We start from the raw sequence: 25,770 nt of genomic DNA, 5'->3' as shown, positions 1-25,770 counted from the left end.
CTTCCCATTTCCTCTCTTGACAAGCACCACAAACTCCTCAGGCTGGACATTTGGCTGACCTTGACTTTCTTTCACAACTGTAATTTGTTCCTAACCTAAAGATTACCTGCTTCCAAGCACATGATACAAATATCAGATTGACCAACATTCCTGACCGTTTTCACACACCTCCCTTCATCAACCAGAAACAAGCATGAACATCTCAGAAACTATTTCTTACCCAAAGTAGAGTTCCACACAAATGAAAAGACACATTATCTCTGCTAATATCACAACATTATCTCTAATGTCATTCAGTCTTTTGCTTTCATTTTTAATGGTGACATTTATGTTTTGTAGAATAACTCTCTTTGCAAAACTGCCAGCTGAAAATATGATCCAAACCCTAAATTTATAGAACACAAAAAGAGATAGCCACGATTCCCTCATGAGAGATTTTTGGGGCTCTCCTCACCCCTAGTTCTCTAGTTGAAATAATTCAGCAAACAGGACCCCCAAAAGTGCTATAGAAATGTCCAGTTCTATATACAAATGTTTCCATGAATACATAGAATAGACAGAAATACACACTGGAGGTAACTCCTCGTGTACGCATAACAATTTCTGCTTCTCAATTGCTGACAAATGCCTTCAATAAATTCTCTCTATGACCAAAGTCACAAATCATTGTGAAGACAGAAATACATACGTAAAATCCACTGTATTATAGATCCCCGGACACCCAGGAACAGACTACTTCACCCAGTTCAGCTACTAGTGACAACAGTCCCCCAAGCCACACTACGCTATTCTAAAGTGCCAGGATCTGACTCTCTGGAAGGCTGACTATAGACCCCTGCTCACCCACTCCTCCTCTTCTCAATCCTTCCTGTTCTGAGGTCAGTCCCAACATGTAGGACCTGCAAGGAGTTCACATTCAAGACAGATAATCGATGAGCACAATAAAGCAATCATTATTATTATGTAGAGAGCTTTGGCAGGCATTCAGACCTGGAACCCACTGCATGCCCCACACCTCCCATAAAAAGAGTGTGGAATCTTTGATTTCCAGGACACAGTCCCCTTTCTTTCACACTGTAAACAGACAGTAAACAGATATCTTCAACAGCAGGTAGCGTCCAACTTGGGGGACTAACTTCCATGTTTGCAGCAAGAAAGAGGTGCCATAGCAGTTGTGGTCTGTAACTTCAGCATTTCGAATATTCTATAAGAGAACAAAGTGCTCACTTGGAAATTTTGTTCTATCTCAACAAAATTATTGTCTAGAAGACAAGTCTTCCGGAATAAATCCAAGCAGAAGCCTTAAAACGAGTGAAATGTTTGTAATCTTTGGGGTGTGCTATTAAAGGACGCAAGTTCAAAATATCTCCTCTTTCATCCTAGCCATTTCACCATTCCAGGAGGATCCTAAAATCAAAGTTAAAAGGACTACTTTTGAACTTCGGCAAAAAGATTGGGGAAATGCTAATGGTATTCCCTCCCTTCCATTCCCAATCATTACACATCCTTCCTTGGTTGTCTAAAATGCTCTCTTTCCCCTATTTTTCTTCCTGATTTGCCCAAATAAAGCTGACCTCTTCCTCCTCACATTTTATCTTTGCCTCTTTTATGACATTAATCTACATTCTGATTTTACAGTATGCTAACACATATATATGGAATCTAAGGAAAAAAAAAAAAAAAAAGGTCATGAAGAACCTAGTGGCAAGACGGGAATAAAGACACAGACCTACTAGAGAATGGACTTGAGGATATGGGGAGGGGGTGGGGTGAGATGTGACAGGGTGAGAGAGTGGCATGGACATATATACACTACCAAACGTAAAACAGATAGCTAGTGGGAAGCAGCTGCATAGTACAGGGAGATCAGCTTGGTGCTTTGTGACCACCTAGAGGGGTGGGATAGGGAGGGTGGGAGGGAGGGAGATGCAAGAGGGAAGAGATATGGGAACATATGTATATGTATAATTGATTCACTTTGTTATAAAGCAGAAACTAACACACCAAAAAAATAAAATAAAATAAAATAAAAAAATAAAAGCCCCCCTCCACTCCTGCCACCAGCTGATGTTAGTGTAGGATGGTGAAAGTACACTATAACCCCAGAGGAGGAACTCTATAGAAAAAAAAAAAAAAAAAAACTTTGCAGAAATTTCCACCTACTTTAATTTCAGAAAGGGAAGGTAAAAGTGGTGTTTATGCTAAAGAGGAAAAGAGACATTTTACTGGATAAATTCTAGAATGTCCTTTAGAAGGAGCGTAAAGACTGGAGCAGTCAACTAGCAAAGAGCTAAGAAAGAGTGTCAAATCAATGGGATATCCAAAGGAGGAAAACACTGGAAAGAATGGAACAAGTAGCTGTGCTAGCAACTCCAGTAACATTGGGTAATAAAGCATTTTCCTCAGGATATGGCTGAAATGTCAGTAACAATGCAATGCCCATTATAGACTAATGTTTATTGTTTTTGAAAGCTCCTTCTGAAGTATTATGTTAAATGTGCTAGAAAATGGCAAGGGAATCAAATGGGACGTGGCTCTGACTCTTGGCTTATAGGGACTCAAACCCTAGTAAATGTAAAATTCTCTTTAAAAATATGGTTCTGATATGGTAGGGCCTTCTCAAACACAGGATTTTTACACACACACACACACACACACACACACAGGAATAAGACTGTGCACAGTTGTTACTGGTACCATCTACAAGCTATGTCTTCATCCATGGGAAGATGTGGCACTTAAGGGTCAACAACACAGTGATTAAAATCTCTATCCCTACCCAGCCAGAGCTAAGAGAGGTCTTAGATTCAAGGAGAATCTCTTCACTATCTTTGGCTTGCTGGCCAAAGTCTGCAGAATAACGCAGACTCTGCAGTTCAGCTTTTATATACTTAAAGACACCGAAGACAGACGAGGCTCTGAAGTAAACCTCCAAACATGCTGATGCTTTATTTATGGGTCCTAGGAGATAGGGAACATTAAGTGAACTTGAAACGGCATATTATGATCAGATTTCCAGCTGTTCTGTGTCACTAGGAATGGCAAAGTAAAAAGAACAGCCCTAATATCAATAATAAATGCCTACTGGAGAACTCCAGTAAGCTACAATGATTAAATAACAGCAAGGAAGAAAGGCAAAGTCTAGAAGACACCCTCTCTCTTGCTCTGTCTCTCTCTGGCAAAATACGCAGGCTACTGACTCTTCTTTGCTTCACTTCCGTGTTTGCCAGCCACCTCCAACTGCATAGAAATTTGTTCAAATGGCACAGTAATTGAGATCTTACAGGAGTTACAAAGATTACTTCAAGTCTTTGAACTCTCTGGGCAAAACGAATAACTTTAAAGTCGATGAATCTATCCTTCATGCCATTTAATATCCAGATGTGGACTCTTGTATTGATTAGAAGACAGCAGGAAATGAAATAAACTTCTATGGTGTCACAGCTATGAATGAGTCTCTCTCCCAGCCCTTTATACATGTCACGTTATTCTTATAGTAACCATACAAGATGGGCCAAGTACAATTGCCCTCATTTTACAAATGAAGAAATTGAGACTCAGAGAGGTTAATGTGCCTGAGGATTAGTAAATATCAGAGCTGCTAAACACTGGAGAAAGTATTCAAACCCAGCTTGGCTTGGCACCAAAACCCTCTCCATCATTCAGGCATTTTCACCAGTGAACAGCAAATCAGAGTGAACTTCCCAGCATCACCCATCCCTCACCACTGTCTAGTAGCTGACATCTGATACAAGATCAGTAAATGTTGGTTGAACGAATGCACAGGTGAATGTAGTGCAGGGACCCTTGATACTGAGAAGTGACCCAGAAAAAGCAGGTAAGTTGCAGGAAGAAGACAGCAGCAAGACCACGGAGTGAAAAGCTCTGAGTCTCCCATAAGCGGTTTTGCTTGAATGCCAGCCCACCTGGTTGAGGCGCTGCACCCGTCATCTTGGCAGGTATCCTGCGGTTTGTCTCACCTGCCTTTTTTGCTTTGTGAGGCAGCAGATAATGGTGTGTTTAACTTGACAGTCTGCTAGCAATTATTAAGCGCTGGTTGAGAAATGTGGTAGCTACCCAACGAGTATTGTGGTTGGAGAACAAAATTTTAGAACAGATTTGGTTGTGGTCAATGCTTGCAACTTATCTAACAAGGACAGATACTGCAGAGGGAGCCTGGGCTGCATGTTCCAGAGCATTTTCATGCACAAAGCTTAATTTCCACACTGCTCCCAACAGAGAGAAGCCTCTGCAACCCTGATATATGTATTCACAGTAGCAATTTGTCCTGCCCCTTCTCTCAGTCTTTGGGATTTTCTCTTACTCTTTCTTTACATCCTCTTGTCCCAATCCTCTCAGCTTAGGTGCTGGAATGTTTTTCCCTTTTCAAGAAGAAAATAGTCAAATATCTTAACGATGGATTTAATGTCTCTTCCCTTTGTCTAGCACCAGCCAGGTGCTGTCTTTGCCCTAGGACCTCTTCCTGTCCAGACAGATGTAATTACCAGAGGCAAAGCCATAGGGAAATGTCCTTCAGGCAGGGAAGTATTTCAATATTGGAAATCTCATTATGGTACATACTGGCTGAATATCACTCCTGTCTTTTCCAAAATTGGATACAGATTGTCACTATCTATGTGGATCAATTCGGTTCTTCCTTTTCCTTTTTTGCTACTCCTTTGCCAAAACAGAGCTTCGTAAGAGTATATCACTCATCGCCTTTCTTTTTTACAGAAGCTGAAGTGCTTTTATATCACACAATCCTTGGACCAAGGAAGGTCCTCAGAATGAACTGATGTTATGGGAACTGGACGCACAAGCCCTGTTGAGGTTGCAGGCTTCTGCACAGGATAACCTGGGTGAGTATGTCATGAACCAGTCTCCATTTACCCTTTGTCTACCCCTGCAAAGAATTACCCTGTTTCAGCTTTCTAGAGAAACTGGCAAAAATTCTGATAGAAATAAGCAATGTGGATCCACAGTGATGAGTTTAGAAATAAAATCAGAACTTAGGAAATTTTGTGCCACATCCAGATGCAGACAATATTGTGGGGTTTCCCTGGTGGCGCAGTGGTTAAGAATCCGCCTGCCAACGTAGGGGACACGGGTTCGAGCCCCGGTCCGGGAAGATCCCACATGCCACAGATCAACTAAGCCCATGCGCCACAACTACTGAAGCCCACACGCCTAGAGCCCGTGCTCCGCAACAAGAGAAGCCACCGCAATGAGAAGCCCGCGCACCGCAACGAAGAGTAACCCCCCATCGCTACAACTAGAGAAAGCCCGTGCACAGCAATGAAGACCCTACACAGCCATAAATAAATAAATAAAAATTTTAAAAAATATTGTGGAGGATTTCAAATCCCAAAATTTTAGAAGTTTTAGAACATGATTCAGGTATATAGAAATGACGATTAAAGATGTTTAGAAGTGAAGCTTTGAGGAATGTGCAGGATGTATAGCCACGTCCCAGGTCCCCATTTCTAATCTCAATCACCAGGAGCAAAGTTCTAAGGCCCCCATGACAAAAAGCAAAGAGAAAGAGAAGGAGGAGGCACAAAATTTCATATTAAAAAACTCTAAAACCTTAGCCATCCCCAGCTTCTGATAATGTTGGGACATAAACTTGTAAAAGTGACAAGATTTAAGCAAACTGTAACTATAGTTTCAAAAGCAGGAAACTGACCTCTACAAAAAAGCAAAATGTGTTAAAATAATGAAACATGCTGGATTTTTTTCATTGATTAAAGTCTACATTTCCAGATCTCAGCTCTGTTTAGTAACTATGCCCAATGCCGAATCCCGGGAGTATCCAACCCATCTTACTGAACAATTTTATTGAACTATTTTATTATTTAATGTCAGATTTGGGTTTAAAAAGGAGGAAGCAACGTCAACTGGACTGATTATCATCAAGCCAGCTCAGGATGGATGTAGATAATGTTGTCATCTATGAGATATAATTATAGGGTGCCAGGATGAGCCATTCTGGGCAAACACTGATTCACCAGGCCCAGTCCCAAACACCCTTTGGTTTCATAGTATAACAAGTTGTACATTGAAGAGTCATCCTTTGGGGACTTTCTCTCTGTTACTCTCTTTATAAATTATAAATACACCTATTGACTGGTATAGTTCATTAAAAAATATTCTATCCATCTATCCCTTCATCTGAATATAAGAGAGAAACAATGAGAGAGAGAGAGAGAGAGATGAAAAAATGTGCATCAAACTTTTGTCCTAGAAAATAGAATATGAAGGAGGGTAAAAGGGGGGAAAGAAAGACTTTCTTTTATCCTTAACATTTTTATACAGGACTGGCTTTGTTCACACTTACAACAAATATGCACTAATTCTGTAATTTTGACAGAAGAAATCCAAAAAGAGAAAATTGTTGCCCATGTTCTTGGAGTGTTAGTGGCTTATCCATTGGCACAAACCTTGCCTTGCCTAATCATCTTAAAAATCAGCATTTTTCACTGCTGATCCCTCAGACGACTCATAAGAGTTGTGAATCAAATTATTATAAACAAAAAGAGCTGAAAGATCACTTAGGGCAAACTCTGAATATTGGAGGAAAAACAACAAGGTGGTAAGTCACTTGTCTATGACACATTCTCTCATTCATTCAGCAAACATTCTTTAGTGTATATTTAATCAAAAATCAAAAGTGTGTTGGAGCCACAATTATTAGTTCAACACATATCTGCCCATACAGGACTTAACATCTCATACAAATTTATTTCATACCAATAATATGGCTGACCCAGTTCTAAATATATACATACTCATATACTCATACTTTTAGACAGAAATCGGTTGTCCCATTTCACAAAGAAATTGAGACTCAGAAGAGTGAAGTGGTGATATATTCAAACTCAGATCTTCTGCCTTCCAATCCAAGGATCTTGCCAGTTTTGTACTGGGCATTCCTTTCTTAGGGTTTATCCCAGGAGACTAGAGACAATCCGAAGTTAAACTTTTTTTCCTCCTAAATTTCTAGTTCCATATTTTTTCTATTAAATCACAATGATCAGTTTATCAATGTGCCTTGCTTATATCCTCAGTTTTAATTATTATATTAAATAGCTCAGAATTATCTCCTTGATCAAGAGCAGATATACAGTTGGCAAGCCCTATTACTTGAGTCATCTCCCATGAAAGAAAAAAAAAGCTCATTAGAGGGAATTTTTCAATATTCTCTGATGTCTAATTAAAACAAGAGTTAAAAATCATAAAATTGACTAAAGTTTATGTGGAAGAAAATAACTTAAAATTTGGACTGCTGATATTTATCATTCTTGGTGACCTCTCAGGAATAATTCTGGCCAAAAACAGGACTCTAATGAAAAGTGTATCTGGGTTGTTTTTTATGCTTCTTCACAAATCTTTCTAAAGACCTCGAACATTCTCTGGATAGAGGATACCAAGACTTATGATACAGTTTAATACAAAAATATTTTATTAAACTTAGAATAAAAAAATACAGTTTCTGTTTCAGGATTATAACTTCCCTGTAATTATATCTTATAGGGATGTTATGGACTGAACTGTAGCCCTTAAAATTCATATGTTGAAGCCCTAATCCCTAATGCGACTATTTAAAGATAGGGCCTTTAAGGAGGCAATTAAAGTTAAATGAGGTCATAAGGGTGGATCTCTGATACCATAGGATTAGTGTCCTTATAAGAAGAGACACAAGAAATTTTGCTCTCACTCTGTCTCTGCACGGGCACACAGCAAGACGGATGTTGCCTGCAAGACAAGAGAGGAGGCCTCAGAGTGAAAGCCTGCCAGTATCCTGATCCTAGACTTTCCAGCCTCCAGGACTATGAGAAAATTAATTTCTGTTGTTTAAACCATGCGGTCTATGATATTTTGTTATGGTAGCCCAAGTAGATTAATACGAGGGAATATGAATGTTCATTTAGATGCACAGATAAACTTGAGCAGAACTATCTTTGGGTAAAGAAACTGAAAGCTGCTGTTCTGGGCATAAAGCTTTGTTTCACCTGATAACCAGTTATGAGAATGATAGTGTAAACTTCCACATAAGTAACATGGCAGGTTTCACTCATTTGCACATTACTTAGTCAGAATATACAATTTATGATAATATCCCCAAGACTAGTTAAATTTCTTAATCTTAAAGTAATGTGTTTCATTGACTGTGTACTTGGCCTTCCTTTCTACAATATAAGAGCTTTTACAGAAAAGGAAGAACAGACACTTAGGCCATGGGCAAACATTTTCCCTCATGGCAAATATCAAGGCCTACTTTCCTGCCAGGGCTCAGGGCAACCTCAGAACCCATTTTTACATGGTAGTCTTGGCAGCCCATCCAACTGACTGGAGTTGGCATGCACAATAGAATTTAATTGCTATAGGAAAAACTGGGCTGAATCTAAGATAAATTAGGCTAAAAGCAAGTAAGATCTAACACCACCAGCTCTCATATTACTATATTTGGGAGATGAGAAATATTAATAATTTAGAACATATTTGTGTTATCTAATAATTGCTTATGTAATAGTCATCCTTAGAATGGCTATGAGTCAACATTAAAGATTGGCTAATGCAACTTGCACTTTCAATACCCTTCTCCTTTGCCTGACAATTATAAAGGCCTGTTCTTCAGTCTGGACTGCAGTCATGAAGCCTGGAGACGTGGCAGCTTCCAATGCCCATGAAGCACCATGCATAGGCATAAATGCCAACAAACTAAGTGTGGTGGAGTAGAGACATGAGAGAAGCCTAGGTCCCCAAGGTCATTATTAAACCCTCCTACCCTGCACTCTTAATGCCAAACTACTCATTATGCTTGGCAAATATGCCTTTAGGTTTTTCATCTAGAGCTAACTAGCTCTACTGTATTTTGCAGCTGAATACATTCCAGATCAATACAATGGCTTTAAGTGTAAGAAAATCACAAAACCTTAAACAAAACAGAGATTCCATGCCATAAATATTTCTTCATGAAAAACTTAAAAATTTTTTAAGTCTACAAAAACTGAGCTATTGTCCCCTGTTGAGGAACTTCTCACTTCCCTCCTTTATCCTGGAAAAAGGCACCAATCCTCTCATACTGATAAAGTGAATAATGATGTCAAGCTAGAGTCTTACAATTCTATTTGCTTTTATAATTCTATCTTCTTTGTCACTTGCTTGCTCACTAATTCTATATGCTTGCTGCTTGCTACAATTCTTTTTTATGTTTAATATTTCCTCTCTTTTCTCAATCCTTGTTGTCTGCCAGCACAGAGGAATTTCATCACATAAGCCATCTGGGTCCAGACACTGTCCCAATCCCAAGCTATACTTGGCAATATATAACAAGGCCTGGACCAATCAGTGTGCAGAGTGTAGAACTGGTCTGGTTTTGTAAAGTTCCTCTTGGTACCTAACAACAAGAAGTACCCTTATTGGCCAATCTTATTTCCACCAACCTATTAACCACCCAGATTTCTCCCTTAATGTCCTGAAAATAGGTATACTTTAAGGGACTCTTGCATAGGATCATGACAGGCTCTGATGAATGCTTGCAGCTCCTGTTCCCCACTTTCAAATTTAACATAAGAATGCAAAGTACTCTACTGCATTTGAAACTATCCATATTTATTCACGTAGCTGTGGTTTCCATAAACTATAAAATATACAGGTGTACATATTTAGTCTGTTCTAGAGGAAGTGATTTTTTAGGGCAGAATCAGTTGAAGTGGCTATTATCAGATTTTTTAAAATAAAAAATGTTTATGTGCTATTAAAACATAAAGCAAAATTATTTTATGTCACAGTGGTCACCTCAGCTTACAGACCTAGGATTTTCATCACTGATAGGATATACAAAACAATTGAATCACACTCTACTTCTAGCCAATCAGAACCCAGCAATGTTTGTCTATTTGCAGGCTGTACCCACAGAGATGCTGACATATTCCAGCAATCATATTTTTTATCACTAAACTGACATATTCCAGCAATCACATTTTTTTATCATCACTAAAAATAGTTGATATAGCTCTTGATAAGCAACATAAATCTACTATAAAGGAACAACTAGCAAAATCATTGCTAGCCCAATCCCCCTGAAAAATCTACAATTAGAAAAGAATATTCTGAGAGCAGAACATTGGAATCAGGCTGGGGAAAAAGTCTTGAAGACCAGAGCCTCATATTCACTCTTCTATTCCTGTGAAACCCAGCCTCCTTCCCTGAGGTTCACAGGATCCAAGACCTATCTCTTCTCAGTCTCTCCCTGTGTGGGCTGGCCTCTCTCCATCAGCTGCTGGATTAAGAGTCTGCATCAAACTACAGGGCACCCGAAACTATATTACAGGTCTCCCTTTTGATTCCTGCCAAGAAGATGACCACAGAGTTGTATAGTTATTTGGGATGGGGGGGGGGATGGAAAATTCAGTCAATAAAGAGACCATCTGCAAAATATCAAGTGGTGACGTGAATCACTTTCAACCTCAGCACAAGGGCAGGATTCTTGCAGTGCTCCACCGGCACTTTTCATGCAGATAATCTTTCAGTTTGGCTTCAGCCATATCTGTTTCCTAAACACTCATTCTGCATGGGCAATCATATGCATCCTTGCCTTGCTACACTGTGTGAGTATGGGCCTTTCCCGATGTCTGCGCTCTCCTTGCTCTGTCATCATACAGCTCACCTCCATCCTGCAGAGTTCCTCCAGGCTGCTAGCCGCACATGTCAGGTTCTCCAGAGAGCTCTTTTACCACCAACCACACGGTGGATTCTCTGCGTTCAGCAAACTTCCAACCAGGGATTAAGACGCCCGTGTCCCCTCCTTGCAGACACTCTTGACCTCTACAAGTAGACTCTTTGAGCCCCCCTCACTTGGACCAGTTAAATAAGAGAGAGAAGGAAATTCTAAAGCCTCTTTACCCATAGGAATTTCCTCCATTCTATCTTTCCATAATTTATTTTCCTACCTTAACTGATGGAAAGGGACACTGAGGATAAGAGTCCCAGACCAGTTTTTGCTCTCTTTTTAGTAAGTCCCACATAGATGACTATAGCACATCTCTATTGCTTTCCACTTCAAGATTTCCACTGGAATTCTCTAAGAAAAAGAAATGTTCCACTCAAAAGTTGCTATATATTTAAAGAAGTTAAGAAATATATGCACACTTAAAGGATTTTTATCTAGGTTTTGAATTTTATAACATTAATAATTTGAATATTAAATTAAAATTTGCTTAGTAAATAGTTCTTTCTATCTGCAAAATCACCTTCCTGTGATGTTAGAAATAACTCAGCTGGGGAATTCCCTGGTGGCGCAGTGGATAAGAATCTGCCTGCCAATGCAGGGGACATGGGTTCGATCCCTGGTCCGGGAAGATCCCACATGCCGCAGAGCAACTAAGCCTGTGTGCCACAACTACTGAGCTTGTGCTCTAGAGCTCGCGAGCCACAACTACTGAGCATGTGTGCCACAACTACTGAGCCCGCGAGCCACAACTACTGAGCCTGCGCTCTAGAGCCCTCGAGCCGCAACTACTGAAGCCTGCGCTCCACACCAAGAGAAGCCACCGCAATGAGAAGCCCGGTGCACCGCAACAAAGAGTAGCCCCCGCTCACCGCAACTAGAGAAAGCCCACGTGCAACCCACCGCAGCCATAAATAAACAAATACATTTAAAACAAAAAAAAAAGAAATAACTCAGCTGATCCTTGTCACTACTAAAAATTGCTGCTGCAATGCCCCACCCACCAGATCAACCTGCCTAGATGCTATGAGTCCAGAACCGCCATGAGGTTTCTCAGACTCTTAAGCGCTGATTTGGATTGCTAACTACCCTCCACCATGCCTGGGCAAGGGGCAAACACAAAGCACTGAAAATCCCTCCCAGCCCATATGCTACTGCTGCTTCCTCCCCACCAGCCCATCACAAGGTCGCAGCTTGCCCTGCGGTAGAGCCACAACAGTTTACAACAATCAGTTCCTCCAGTATGTGGGAAGCTGTACTACAGCAGATATAAAATATTTCTAAGAGGTCTTTCTCAAGGGAAAGAATCAACTACCCAGATATTTTGATCTTTGTTTTAGGTTCTCAAACACTTCTTCTTCCCAGAACCTACTCGGTTAAAAATATCGATGTTCAAAGGTTTGTTTTACTATCCATTCTCTCTATAGAGGTGGAATAAAGTAGTTTGGCCAGAAATAGGACATTGATCCCCAAACTGTAGGTGATGGAAAGACACAGAAATCATAAAACAATATGTCCTACTTTGTTTCTAAGTCAGAAATAATAATGAATGATTCTAGAAATAATACTTCTTACAATGTGAGCAGTGAAGACAAGTTCCGGAATGCAGAAATCTCAGGGTCTGTGACGTGTGTCAATTGTTAAAAACCGTTAAGATGGAAGGTACTTATTATCATCTAAGATGTAGGGCTGACTAAGTGTGCAAAGCTCATGCCCACCTCAAGAGTTTCTTCCTTTTCCCTTCGTCTAGAGGCTGTCAGTTAGCTGCTACTTCAGGTCACAGAGGGCCCAGCCCTGCTTTCAACTTCTCTGACTGCCCATGTCGAAGTCATCCCTCCAACCTCACCCCGTCAATCCTCACCATAATTCCTTGTATTAGATACCTCATAGTGAATACCACAATCTTAAATAATCGTATTTATTTACTCTTCTGTTCATTGTCTGAACTCTGCCCACTGAATGGGGGTCTCTGTAGACTGAGGCTGTATCTAATGTACAGTGCTCTACCACCAGAGTCTGGGACAAACTCCGCATGGTCGACATTCAAAGTATTTGTGGAGTAAAAGATTGAAAAGGTCTGTTTTTCTTTAATGCCTTAATTAGGTATTCACCAGGTACCAAAACTCCTGAATATTTAGAAAGCCCTGATTCCATAGAGCCAGTGGATTAACTGATAACTCCCTCTATTTATGTAACAGAATACCTCTCACTCTCCTAACACAGGATGCAAACACAGCTAAAGTCCTTTTCTTCCCTAATTAATCCAGCTGCCTCACAGAAGGAAAGTTCAATATCCTACTCCTTGGCTATTGAAAAGAAACAATGAAAAACCACTGCACTTTCAAAAGGATTTGCTACTCAAGTTGTTTTCTTACCTACCTCATTTTACCAAGATGTACTATTTATACTTTTTATTCTTTCATTTATAGGCACCTGTATAACCTAATATTTTTAGAAAAATTTTGGAAAATTAAATGTTAATTTCATTAAATCTTTCAAATAATATTTTTGGTACTATGTTTTACGTTTTCAAATATTATAAGTATATTTTCATGTAATTAATTTTCAATTTATTTATTATATAATTAATATTTTCAATTTATTAATTGGTGGATCTTGTTGAATATAACATGAAATTTTTGTAATTCTGGAACACATTCCAAATCGTTTAAAACTATCTCTAATTCTTTGGCTGCTTGAAGGTGCTTTTCTCCCCAGCACATTACAGATCACAAGTGTTGATAAGAACTGAAAAGAAATGCCTACTTCTAAAACATGGAAAAAAGACAGTTTTCACGTGCACTGCTTCTTAACGACATTCTCTTTTCTTTGCTCCTGCAGGACTCTGCCTTAAGAGGAATGCATTATTCGACAATAGTTGAAGGGTAGAAAAGGGAAAATCACTAAATGAATATCGTAATTAGTCCCACCATCCCACTCTACCGTATATCTGAAATCAGAAATCCCAAAACAGCCCCAAATTCTTTCTTTCTAACAAGTCTATCAACCTTATCACAAACATAAACCCTGAGGGTTTATGGTGCCTCACTTATTAAAGGAGCCTTCCCCTTAGATGCGAGATTTTTTTAACACCTTGAGGCTGTGGACTTTTGTAAGATTTGAGATGGTGATGGGTGAGGAATATGCCTTTCTTTTATAAAGTGGAAGAAGCACTATTTTGAGCGTAGGTAAATTCTCAGGCAGATACATTTTAGGGAATAAAATCCATACACATCTGGAAACTAAGGATCTAGAAATTGATATTCTTAAAACTCTTTTTGTCCATGAGTAGCTCTAATCCGGTTTAAAGGCTGGTATATTAAAGCACCCATCACCTGACAGACCCAGAGTGACACTCTTCCATCTCTCCTTGGGGTACAACTTCCTTTTAAATTCCAAAAACTCAGGAGTCTTATGACATCCCCTTTCCCTGGGCAATGGATCTACTGAGTACCCCTCTCAACAGGGGTTGTTATCAGGGACTGCAGGAGGCCTTATCTCTACCCTTGTGAGGGAAGTTACCCTCTTTACTCAAAGGTGATTTACCTTTCTAAAGGAGGCAGCCCAATTATTATACGTTGTCTACACTTAATCTCTGGGGCTGAGGGCTGGTGGAGTAAGGTGAGCTATACTTAGTGATTTTAAGTTGAGTTTTCTGGCATATATCTCACAGAAAAAGAGATTAAAAACATAAATTTTCTCTGGTGCGGTATCCTACTCTACCTAACTTTGCTAACATTAGGAAGGATATACTTGAATAAAGCAGTCTTGATAGATAGGAGTAAGCAGTATTGCTTAAACATATTGGTTTGATATGAAAATGATTCCCTTGTGAGAGCATCCTAAGTACCCAGACTTTACTGTGGGGTAGAGAGAATAGCTCCACTTGGCTGTTTCCATTAGTTAGCTCATTAAATTATGCAAAAGTGAGTCAGCACAGTAAGAATGGTAAGGGCTTTAGAGTTGGAAAGATAAGATTTCCATTTCTGGTCTGGCCCTTGCCAGATATATATATAATCTAGGGCAAACAATCAAGTTTTAGTGTTGCCAACTATAAAATGAATATTAAATTACTAATGTCAAAGGATTTGGGAAGATTAACTGAATTAACATATGTAAAGCAGATAGCACAGCCACAAGTCTGGCATAATAGCCAATTAATAGAATGTTAGCTCCTTTTCTTTATTCATCATTTGCTGCATCCAAAATTATTCAAAAAAGAATCATATATCCCTACTTCTCTCAAAACAGAACCCTCCTACACTGTTGGTGGGAATGTAAATTGGAGCAGTCACTATGGAAAACAGTATGGAGGTTCCTTAAGAAACTAAAAATAGAGCTACTGTATGATCCAGCAATCCCACTCCTGGGCATATATCCAGAAAAGATGAAAACTCTAATTCTAAAAGATACATATACCACAATGTTCATAGCAGCACTTTGCAATACCCAACACATGGAAACAACCCAAGTGCCCACCAACAGGTGATTGGTTTAAGAAGATATGGTATATATATACATATATATGTATATATATACACAATGGAGTATTACTCAGCCGTAAAAAAGAATGAAATGCTGACATTTGCAGCAATATGGATGGACCTTATTGTACTAAGTAAAGTAAATCAAAGACAAATATTATATGATATCACTTATATGCGAAATCTAAAAAATAATACAAATGAATCTATATACAAAACAGAAACAGGAGAGCCCACGGGAGTGGCGCTGAGGCCAGAACACCTGTGGATCTCTGGCCTGGGTCAGTGATGAGCCCTGGGGACCCGGCCGGGCCCGGCCTGGCGCTCCCATCAGCATCCAACATGCGCCTCCCGGGGAAGGACACCCGATTAGGTCCCTGCCCCTGGTTTCGGGCCGGACCTGGCAGGTATGTGGGAGAGCAAGGCCTGGGCTTGGCGTGTGTGACCCACAGACCTCCTCACGGGGGGAAGGTTTTCTATCAGATGATCCATCATAATAATGCTGGAGTTAAGAAGTCTCCATTCCTTTGCTTGGAACCAGAAGACTTTTCCGCCTGCACATAGAGTAAGAGTAATGTTGGTTAGAAACTGGCTAGTGTTTAAAACTGAAGATTGTTATGACTGTTTAACCTAAGCTCCATGTTGAAGTAAGATTGTCTTGTAAATACTAAATTGGGGTAACCCAAATCTGTTTCTGGAACCATGAAAATTTCGCTGGTTTTTGACTTTGACAACACAATCATAGATGATAATAGTGACACCTGGATTGTACAATGTGCTCCAGAGAAAAAGCTTCCTATTGAACTACAAGATTCTTATGAAAAAGGATTTTGGACAGAATTTATGGGCAGAGTGTTTAAGTATTTGGGAGATGAAGGTGTAAGAGAAGATGAAATGAAAAGGGCAATGATATCAATGTCTTTCACTCCAGGGACGGTGGAACTTTTAAACTTTATAAGAAAGAACAAGGATAAATTTGACTGCATCATTATTTCAGGTGCAAATTCAGTCTTCATAGGTTGGGTTTTAGAAGCTACCAATTTTCAGGACGTGTTTGATAAAGTCTTTACAAATCCAGCAGCTTTTGATACCAATGGTCATCTCACTGTGGAAAATTATCATGCTCATTCTTGCACTAGGTGCCCCCAAAATCTTTGCAAAAGTGTAGTTTTGGTGGAATTTGTAGGTCAAGTCACAACAAGGAGTGAATTATACACGAATTGTTTATATAGGTGATGGCAGAAATGATGTTTGTCCAGTAAACTTTTTCAAGAAGAATGATATTGCCATGCCACGGAAAAGATATACTTTACAGAAAACTCTTTCTAGGATGTCTCAATATCTTGAGCCTACGGAGTCTTCTGTTGTATCTTGGTCTTCAGGTGTTGAAATAATTTCTCATTTACAATTTCTGATAAAGGAGTAATATGCCAACAATTGAAATGTGTATCAGTTAAGATTAAATACAGCAGCATAAAACTAAAACCCCAAATAACAGTTGCTTTAAAAAAAGAAAAAAAGTTTTCCCTCTCACTTAAAAGAATTTCAGAGTTAAGTATCTCGAAGTTTCTGTGTTGCTCTACCAACCTCAGCACTTGGTTTCCAACTTATGATCCAAGATTGCTGTTCAAGCTCCGTCCCTCATATCAACATTCTGGTCAGCAAGGAGGACAGTGAGAGAGAAGGTTGAACCCTCATTTAAATTTCATTAGCCAATTCTTAGTCACAATGCTCCTACCTAACTGCAAGGAAGGATGAAAAATATAGCTTTTATTTCAGATGGTCATATGCCTGGGAAAAATGGAAAAAAGTAGAGTACAAAATTGAGGTAAGTGCAACTAGTGGTCTACCAAAGGTGGTTAATAGGTAGATTATATTTTTAAATTTATTCCCAGAGAAAATAGTCTTATATTTTACTTTCTTTGGCATTTATTTCCAAAGTATGTCTAGCAGTTACAGATCTTCAAAATAAGCCTAATGCTTAGTTCACATAAGAATACACTACTTTATAAAGCAGAAACTAACACACCATTGTAAAGCAATTATACTCCAATAAAGATGTTAAAAAAAAAAAAAAAAAAAAGAATACACTACTTCCAAATCAGTTAATTTTAGAGATAGGGATGCAGTATCTATTGCCCAAGTGTTCATTAATTTCACACTTTCCTTTTGAAATGAAATACAAATTAATGTTCTTCAAGTATTTTAAAATTATATCATTATTACAGACTATAACTCCAGAATGCTGATTTAATCAGTATGTTATTTCTGTTTGTCAATGAAATATTGAGTGATACAATACATAATTTGTAGGAATACGCAACATTTAAGAAACTGTTTCATATAGGGATATTAGCAAACTATCAACTGACCTAGAAAGTTTTACAGTACTATGTTAATTTGTAGGCTCACATGTTTTAGGCATAAATATGCCTTATGTAATAATGTTAGGATTTTCTTTTCCATATGGAAAGCTCCAGAAATAAAAATGTTCAATGTAATTTTATGGGGAAAACAAAAACAGAAACAGATTCACAGACATAGAAAACAAATGTATGGTCACCAAAGGGGAAAGGGAGCGGGGGAGGAATAAATTAGGAGTATGGGATTGAAAGATACATACTACTATACGTAAAATAGATAAGCAACAAGGATTTACTGTATAGCACAGGGAACTATATTCAATAATTTATAATAACCTGTAATGGAAAATAATCTGAAAATATGTACATATATATATTTATAACCAAATCATTTTGCTATACATCCAAGCTAACACAATACTGTAAATCAACTACACTTGAATTTTTAAAAAGACAAATAAATACTTCCCTCAGAAGATACAAAATGTTGAGAGACAGCTGGATACAGGAACAAAAAGTTAAAAGAGAGTTGATTAGAGGCTATAAAAAAAAGCAGGTACAAAATCCTATGGAAGCACAGAGCCAGGAGGCAGGAAGGCAGCCTTTTATATTCCATATGATTTAATTCAACTCAATATAACAAATCATCACTGAGATCCTGCTTTCTGCTCAGCATTATTGGGTCCAATGGACCATTCAGAGTATAAACTTTGAACTCTGTCCTCTGATAGTTTATATTTTAGTTCAGAAGACAAGACTTACAGGAAATACAATACTTAACAAATATTTATTGAATGCCTATTATGTGCCAAGAAGTATACAAGGGGGACTATGGTCCCTTCCAGAGCTAACATATAGTAGTAGATGTTAATAAGTAAGAAATTAATCTATTAAAGAATTAATGCCACCCATTGATAAGGTGCTAAGGGGTAACAGAGAGGGTAAGTGCCCTGGTAGATCCCAGAGGGCAGAGAAAAGCATTCATCACTGTCAGGCCACCCTCAAGTTCATCCTGAAGACCCAGGCAGCCCTTTCTAAATATATTGAGTGAGAAAGAGATCCTTTTGGTTTTTGCACATCATGTAATTTAATATCTCTACTTTTCCCTGAGGCCATCAGTGATGAAACTGGCCCCACTCTACCAGGGCTGTGTATTTCATTTGTGATATACAAACCATTCTTTCTTATCAGATCTTATACATGTAAATATGGTCACTGTTCTAGCTTTTCTGAACTCTGCTCATATATGATCACCACTTCACCATGTGACTGAAGGTGACTGAGTTTGGTCGAGTGTAGAATCATATGAATTGATCAGGTTTAAGGGATATTTTAAATACCAATCCCAAAGGAGAGTTCATAACAATGGATATCGAATATTACAGCTTTTACATATGACTTAAGATAATGGAGCTGACATGAGAGTATGGACCCTGATGTAATGCCTGTAATTTTCCTAAACAGAAGACATTTTTTCTGGTAACTTTACAGAGCAAAGTACATTATGCCAGCCCTGAGAATTCCAAGAAACTGTCAACCTTAAAAGAAATCTTCCATAGGGCATAGGGCTAAGAAATATCCTCCAATTTCACTAGTATTATTTACTTGTGATTTGAGAATTCTTGGAAATACTATTTTATTTACATGTCTGGTAATACAATTTAGAAGACAAATCATCTTTCCTTTCCATCCACCATGCTGACCATGCCTCACGTTGCCTCATGCCTGGCTCATCTCCAGACCATCCACATCCAGAAGGTGGCGGTACGGCAGGGAGTAAAGAGGGGAGACACTGGAAACAAACTGTATACACAGCTGGGCTCCACTACTTGTCTGTGATCCTGGGAATTATTAACCTCTCTTAACATCAACTTCTTGATTAACGAAGTGAGGATGACAGCATGGTCTATGCAGGATTATTATGAGAATGTCATTAAGGAGGTAATGACCACAAAGCATCTGGGCATCAATAAACAAAGTTATATAATTATTGCAACAGGAAGATTGAAGCAACTCTTCAAGTGAGGATAAAGGCACTGAATTTGGGGGGAACAATAGTCACTGATGTTCCTTAACTTTAAAGCCAATAGTTTAACATTCTCAGGTACCAAAGAGATCAGGTAAAGGTGTCCAAGAGCTCTTCTTAAAAAGAAAAGACATTTCACAAACAAATCCAGTCAATCTAAAGATGATTTAAGAAGCCTTAGTTAGCTTAACAGTCAATACAGAAGACCATGGAGCAGAGTCTACAGAGATCTGAGGGAAAAAAAGGGATTTAAGAATATCCTATCCAACTTGCTTTGTCCATAAGCATAAAGACAGCAGATGTTTCTAAGCATGCCAGAACTCAGAAAATGTAACTCCTAGAAGCAAATATAGAGGTAAGATTACATAAGCATGAGAATCATGGTTACTGAACAGACTATGATTGTTATAAACCTTGAAGTTGTAAAAATAATAATATAACAATGAAAACTGGGAAGAAAGACAAAAAAAGGTGAAAAAATGTGAGTGTTAATTTTGTCATCTTTCACAGTAGAGAGTTAATTGGTAGAGTATAAAATTTAAGCATAAAGTTTTAAAAAATATAATCACTGCAAATTCTCACTGGGTTTCACATCCTCTTGTTTTTATATACAGAGAGAGATCTTACAATATTTAAAATAAATATATTTCTTATGGTTAAAAAATACTTATCTGAGTATTTATAAAATCCTATTTATTTGTGCTATCCTTTCAGTTGGATTTCTATTTCTTTTTCTTCTGTAAAAATTGAGAGAAACTAAATGTAATAATTTAATTAAAAATAATAAGCCTTATCCTGTTTAATAAACTTTATCACTTATTCAACTGTATATTTACCTATCTCCACCTCTATATTATATATATTAAATCATATCATATTATATTATATTGTATATTAGAGTGTTATCTAGAAAGCTATTCACCTAATGTTAATTATGGTAATTTCTCTGTGGCAGGATTCAAAGTAATATTTTAACTTTCTTTGTTATCATTTTCATTGCTGTTTGAATTTTAAACAATGACAATGTGCTATTTGTTTTTTAATTTGGTAAATTCTTTTTTCTTTAAAAATATTTTAAAAGAGGTTCTTTTGGGAGTAGAACTTGGCTAGAGAATACTTTTCATATAATGCATTTGGTACCATTTGGGTTGTTTGTGTGTGTGTGTGAGTGTGTAAAAATACTGACATGTATTCTTTTACACAAAGGAAAAAAAAAGAAGGAAGGAGGGTTGGGAGGAAGGGGAGAGAGCAAGGAAAAATATGTTATGCATGGTATAGTAATAAATTAATTCCTAATTGGTCTCAAGTCCAAGGAGACCAATCTTTAGAAGCTGGGGAAATTCAGAGACTGTATCAGATACCTCTTGTGGACCACTTTAGATTCTCCTCACTTCACTGACATCCGTGCTCCACTACTTCACATAAGCACCGCCATCAGTGCCCTGCCTCTTGCCCCTCTTGCCTCCCGTCCCAAGTTTGCCTATTAAAGTCATCATAGGGACTTCCCTGGTGGTCCAGTAGTAAAGAATCCACCTTTCAATGCAGGGGACGCGGGTTCAATCCCTGGTCGGGGAACTAAGATCTCACACGCCACGGGGCAACTAAGCCCTCGTGCCACAACTATCGAGCTCGTGGGCCTCAACTAGAGAGCCCACATGCCGCAACTACAGAGCCCACGCGCTCTGGAATCTGCACCACAACTAGAGAAGAGAAAACCCACACGCCACAACTGAAGAGAAGTCCACGCACCGCAACAAAGACCTGATGCAGCCAAATAAATAGATAAATAAATATTAAAGTCATCACAGAACCCCATCTAGTCTCCGCACATGCACAATCCAAAAGTACGTGGAAATTAACTCCCTGTGAGGTAAATTTTGACAAGTGGGATACAGGAACAGCAGATACATTTTTTCTTTTTTCTCTCCAGTGGATGAGCCTAAGATCCAGTTTCTTCTATGGAATTAAGCAATTGGTTGCATTTAACCATTGTTATCTCCCTAAGGTATTCTAGAGAATGTTGACCGTCCTGCCCTGTCTCACTCCTTTATCGCTCTTGCCCATCCCATGGGATTAAACTCTCTAATAAAATGATAGGTCTACTCCCTCTATAATCGTTTTCCTGAGGCTCTACTTTCTAGAAACCAGGTAGGACAGGAATTCTATTTCTCTACATAGTAATGTGAAAATCTAACTCCACTAAAAAGAGGTGGCATTGCAAACTACAGGCACTTTAAAAAGATTTATTTTCCTCTTTAGGGGTTTAGACAAAGAACTAATGTGTCTCCTTGGGAAATAAGTATTTATGTGCATTGAGAGTGTGCACACACGTCTGATAGAAAAGTTCCATTTATAAATTGGAATCATAAGAGAAATTCTAGATCTTACTCTCATAAGAATGCTTTAAGCAACCTGTATTTGTGCGACTTGTCACACCCCTCCCGTTTGACTTGGGGTGCCTCAGTTTCACCTCTACTTCTCTCCCTTCTACTCCACAGGACTTGGAGTTCCAAAAGTAATCACCAACTGTTCTAGAAGAGTCTCCTTTTACCAACTGGCACCTTTATTCAAGCTGTGTTCCAAAGGATTATGATGGGGGATCACTTAAACTTGGAAGTGTGTACTGAGGAGAGCTCCTGGGAAGAATGACCCCAAGGGTAAGGAATGGAAACTTCCAAATTTGGATGTAGGATCAGAAGACAAAGCTTATGACAGAAAATTGCTTTTGAAAAAAAAAAAAATCACAACCTGAGGATAGGAGAATTAAAGTCCTTTTTGGAGAAGATCACTTTGTCCAAATCATGTATATTATCTGGGGTATTTATAAAGCACACTAACATCTTCAGTACTCTCATATGAACTAGTTTTACGATTTTCAAGCAGGGAAAAATGTGACAAGGGAATGTCATATAAAACAGAAAAGTTTTTTGGCGAAGGAAAAAAAAATGCTCAGGGTCATGAGCATTGACCCTGAAAGCCCAGAAGTAGTTTTCCCAGTTGGGTTACCTGGAGAGATGGAGAGGTTGACTATAACTAAAAGTAAGGACCAGGGCATTTCATAAAAACTCATAGTAGAGAAATTGTGTCACATCATATTTGGAAAAATTGCCTAAAATCTGGTTTGGCTGCAAACAAATCCCAAATTGCGGCTAGTTTCATTAAGAGGTATAAACCATCTTTTCAAAGAAAGTCTGTTTGTATTTTTTTTGCAGAAGGATTCACATAGAGCTACCACATACATTTGTACAGGTTGTACATTGCAGGACGCATAACAATCGATACGAATGGGGCCCCCAGGAGCTGTATATGGACAATCCCCACACTGTATGCAGCTGCCCTGCAGTTACAATTGATGTGCGTCTAAAATTTGGGACTTTATTTTCTTATTTATTTTAAAGGATTTTAGTTAGAAATGTCTTTTAAACAGACAATGGAGCTATTCTAACAGTAATACACGCTGTTCAGTGGAAGCACCTCTATCCTGAGTTTCACCTTTAGAGCCTTCTGCCCTGACCCTATACCACTTGAGATTCTTGACCTCTGCATTGATTTTATGTGATTTTATCATGACCTCTGCGTTGATTGTATATGCTGTAGGATGTGGTTCTAGGGAGGACTTGCCACCAGACTAGCGTTATTATTACTATTATTATATTCCATGCTCCTTAAAGACAGATTCAGGAGAGGATCCATAGTTCCATATTCTACATTGTCTTGTACCTTGTAGGTACTCAGAGTTATTAACTGAATGAGTGATGAGAGGAACTAAATCTCTAACTTCCTTTGCGTCTTCCTTCCATAGCAACTGAGACGGGATAACACCCAAAAGCAATATTATGAGCATCAACTAAACATTTTTCTACATGATCGAGTTTCTTCTTTCACAAGTATTGCTTAAAGCAGCTGAAGAACTAAATGAGGGTTTTGAAATAAAGCTGAAGAAGTCTGGCCAATAATTCCTACTTTCCTAATCAGGAAGCCATGGTCCCATGGGCTGGTGCTGCCCTGCAGGCCGAAGTTCTGATTGCATACATTGCATACGTTGGAGAAGCTCGTTACTGCGTTTGTGAGCATAGGGGAAGCAGTGAGACAGACCCCTTGCGGGGTGTCTCAGCCTGATGGCTGGGAGATGCCTCCAGAGGCGGGACCTCATTCCAGAAAGCTGCTCTTCCTCATATACGTCTTCTCAGAGTTGCGATGGATGCCTGTTATTTAAACTCTTGAAATGTGAGGAGACAGTATCTAAAACGAGTGTGATGAAATGCAGCCTTATTCAATTAGAAAGATGAAGCGTGATTTTGAGAGGCAGAGTATAATTACATGGTTGGAGCGTTTCCAGGAGGTTGTGGATGGCACCTCAGCTGACTCTGGAAGAAATACACTCAGACTGAGCCTGGGCAGTTCATCCTCCTCCTCCTCACAAGTGCTGCAGACCCTGGTCTTACGATGACCGTAACACCCCACAGTCTCAGCTGAGGCCCAAATGCCAGTGCTCTCAACTTTGCACATGTATAAAGCCATATCCGCAAAACACTGACGAATGCTGAACCCACGCTCTTTTCTGATCTGCTGTGGCTAGGGGTCGGATTGGGTGAATAAATATGAAGACAGATGGGAATCTGTAAAAAGCTATGTAAAACTTATGTATCGTTATTAATATTAAAAGTTGTTCATGTTACAATTTCTCTTACATAGGTCAGATATATTTAGAATCCTCATTGCAAACATAAAAACAGGGCTATATGTAAAACTTATCATTATTTCACAGCACTTGCTCTCCTTCAGAGATAAGTTATGTCATAATTCTATCAATATAAAGCATTTTGCATTGTTTTAAATGGGACCTTTATAAACTTAATTCATTGTAAAAGTTTATGTTTAAATTCCAAATACTTCAAATTTCAATCAAAATATTATTTATTTGGAGGAGAAAAAAAAAAAGACTCTGGAAGGCTTCCTGGATTGGAGAGCAATTAGATATGAAAGGAAAGTAACTCAGGTGTTGGCTAAGGAGTAAACAAGGGGAACATGGTATTCACGGGTTGATGAGTAATCCCAGGTGGGTCTCAAGAGACTGTCCTACCAAGGACACTCAACTATGCGCTTAGAATCTCACTGCTCCATTTGGGACATGTTTTACCTGTTTTTTTCTTGCTCATCAACTCTTCTCACTCCTTTCAGAGATTAGACTTTTCCTCATTTTTGCAATTATTTTTGGAAGGTTTACACTAGGAATTCTCTAACTTCAGCTGCATTAGAATTACCTGGAGAGCTTGTTAAACCAGACTGCAGGGCCACAGAGTTTTTTTTCCAACAGGTCTGGGGAGATAAGAGGGAGAAGTAAAAATTGCTTGTCTAGCAAAAGCTCCCAGTGATACTCATGCCGCTGGTCCAGGACCCACACTTTGAGAACCACTGTCCTCCACTATACGTGGTGTGGGATTCAGGCTATCACTAACTCTAACAACCTTATAAAGTTAGATATTTTTCATCCCCATTCTATTGATGAAAAAACTGAGACTCAGGAAAGTGTAACAGCTTGGTGAAGGGCACATAGCCAATGGGGATAAGCTAGGAGTCTCTTACATCAGTCTATGTTCTTATTTTCATTTTATATATCATTCACGTTATTTTCTTCACAAACTTAAGGCAGACCCTAAGATTCTTATAACTATTTATAAGGAAAGAGAGAAATCATTAGAATTTTATCTCCCAACTTCTTAGCCTAAGAACGGCCTCAGTTTGTGGGTGAGAAAACTGCCAGCTGCTACTGCTTGAAATGCATCTCCCTGGCACCGATGCCCCCCTCATTAGGTTAGCCACGTGACAAGCAATTAAGGAGAGCTATGCCAATCCCTCTCAGCACCTGCAACTCATTATGGAACCACACAGCTCAAGTCCAAGGGTTCCATTCAGAAGAAGGGTATAAACAGACGATGCCTAATTTGTCAGGGATCCCTAAGGCCCATATTCAACCTCCATTAAGAAAAACAAAGATTTATGCAAAAGCTATCTAATATTCTCCATAGGGGAGTCCACAGACAAAAAATTCAGCTGCATTCAGCAATAAAGTAGCCTTTGCCTTAGCAGACTATAGCATTTTGGAGAGAACATCAACCATTATTTGCCCGTGGAAGAAGACTTATAAAAGTTGTAATGCAAAGG

At 38.8% G+C, this 25,770-nt stretch overlaps 1 long non-coding RNA gene and 1 pseudogene across 2 annotated transcripts in view; both read left to right on the top strand.

The window, feature by feature from the left end:
• LOC309631496 overlaps positions 1 to 25,770 on the top strand; it is a 549,237-nt gene that overhangs the window by 200,704 nt on the left and 322,763 nt on the right. The gene's annotated exons all lie outside the window — the stretch shown is intronic.
• Positions 11,495 to 24,792, top strand: LOC309630793 (pyridoxal phosphate phosphatase PHOSPHO2 pseudogene; annotated as a pseudogene). Its single transcript has one exon. The product of its transcript is annotated as a pyridoxal phosphate phosphatase PHOSPHO2 pseudogene (transcript).

This window comes from Balaenoptera borealis, assembly GCF_965194805.1.
Source record: "Balaenoptera borealis genome assembly, chromosome: 6".
Lineage (NCBI taxonomy): Eukaryota > Metazoa > Chordata > Mammalia > Artiodactyla > Balaenopteridae > Balaenoptera > Balaenoptera borealis.
The sequence above is the reverse complement of the archived record's forward strand: the minus strand, read 5'-3'. Positions and strand labels throughout refer to the sequence as shown.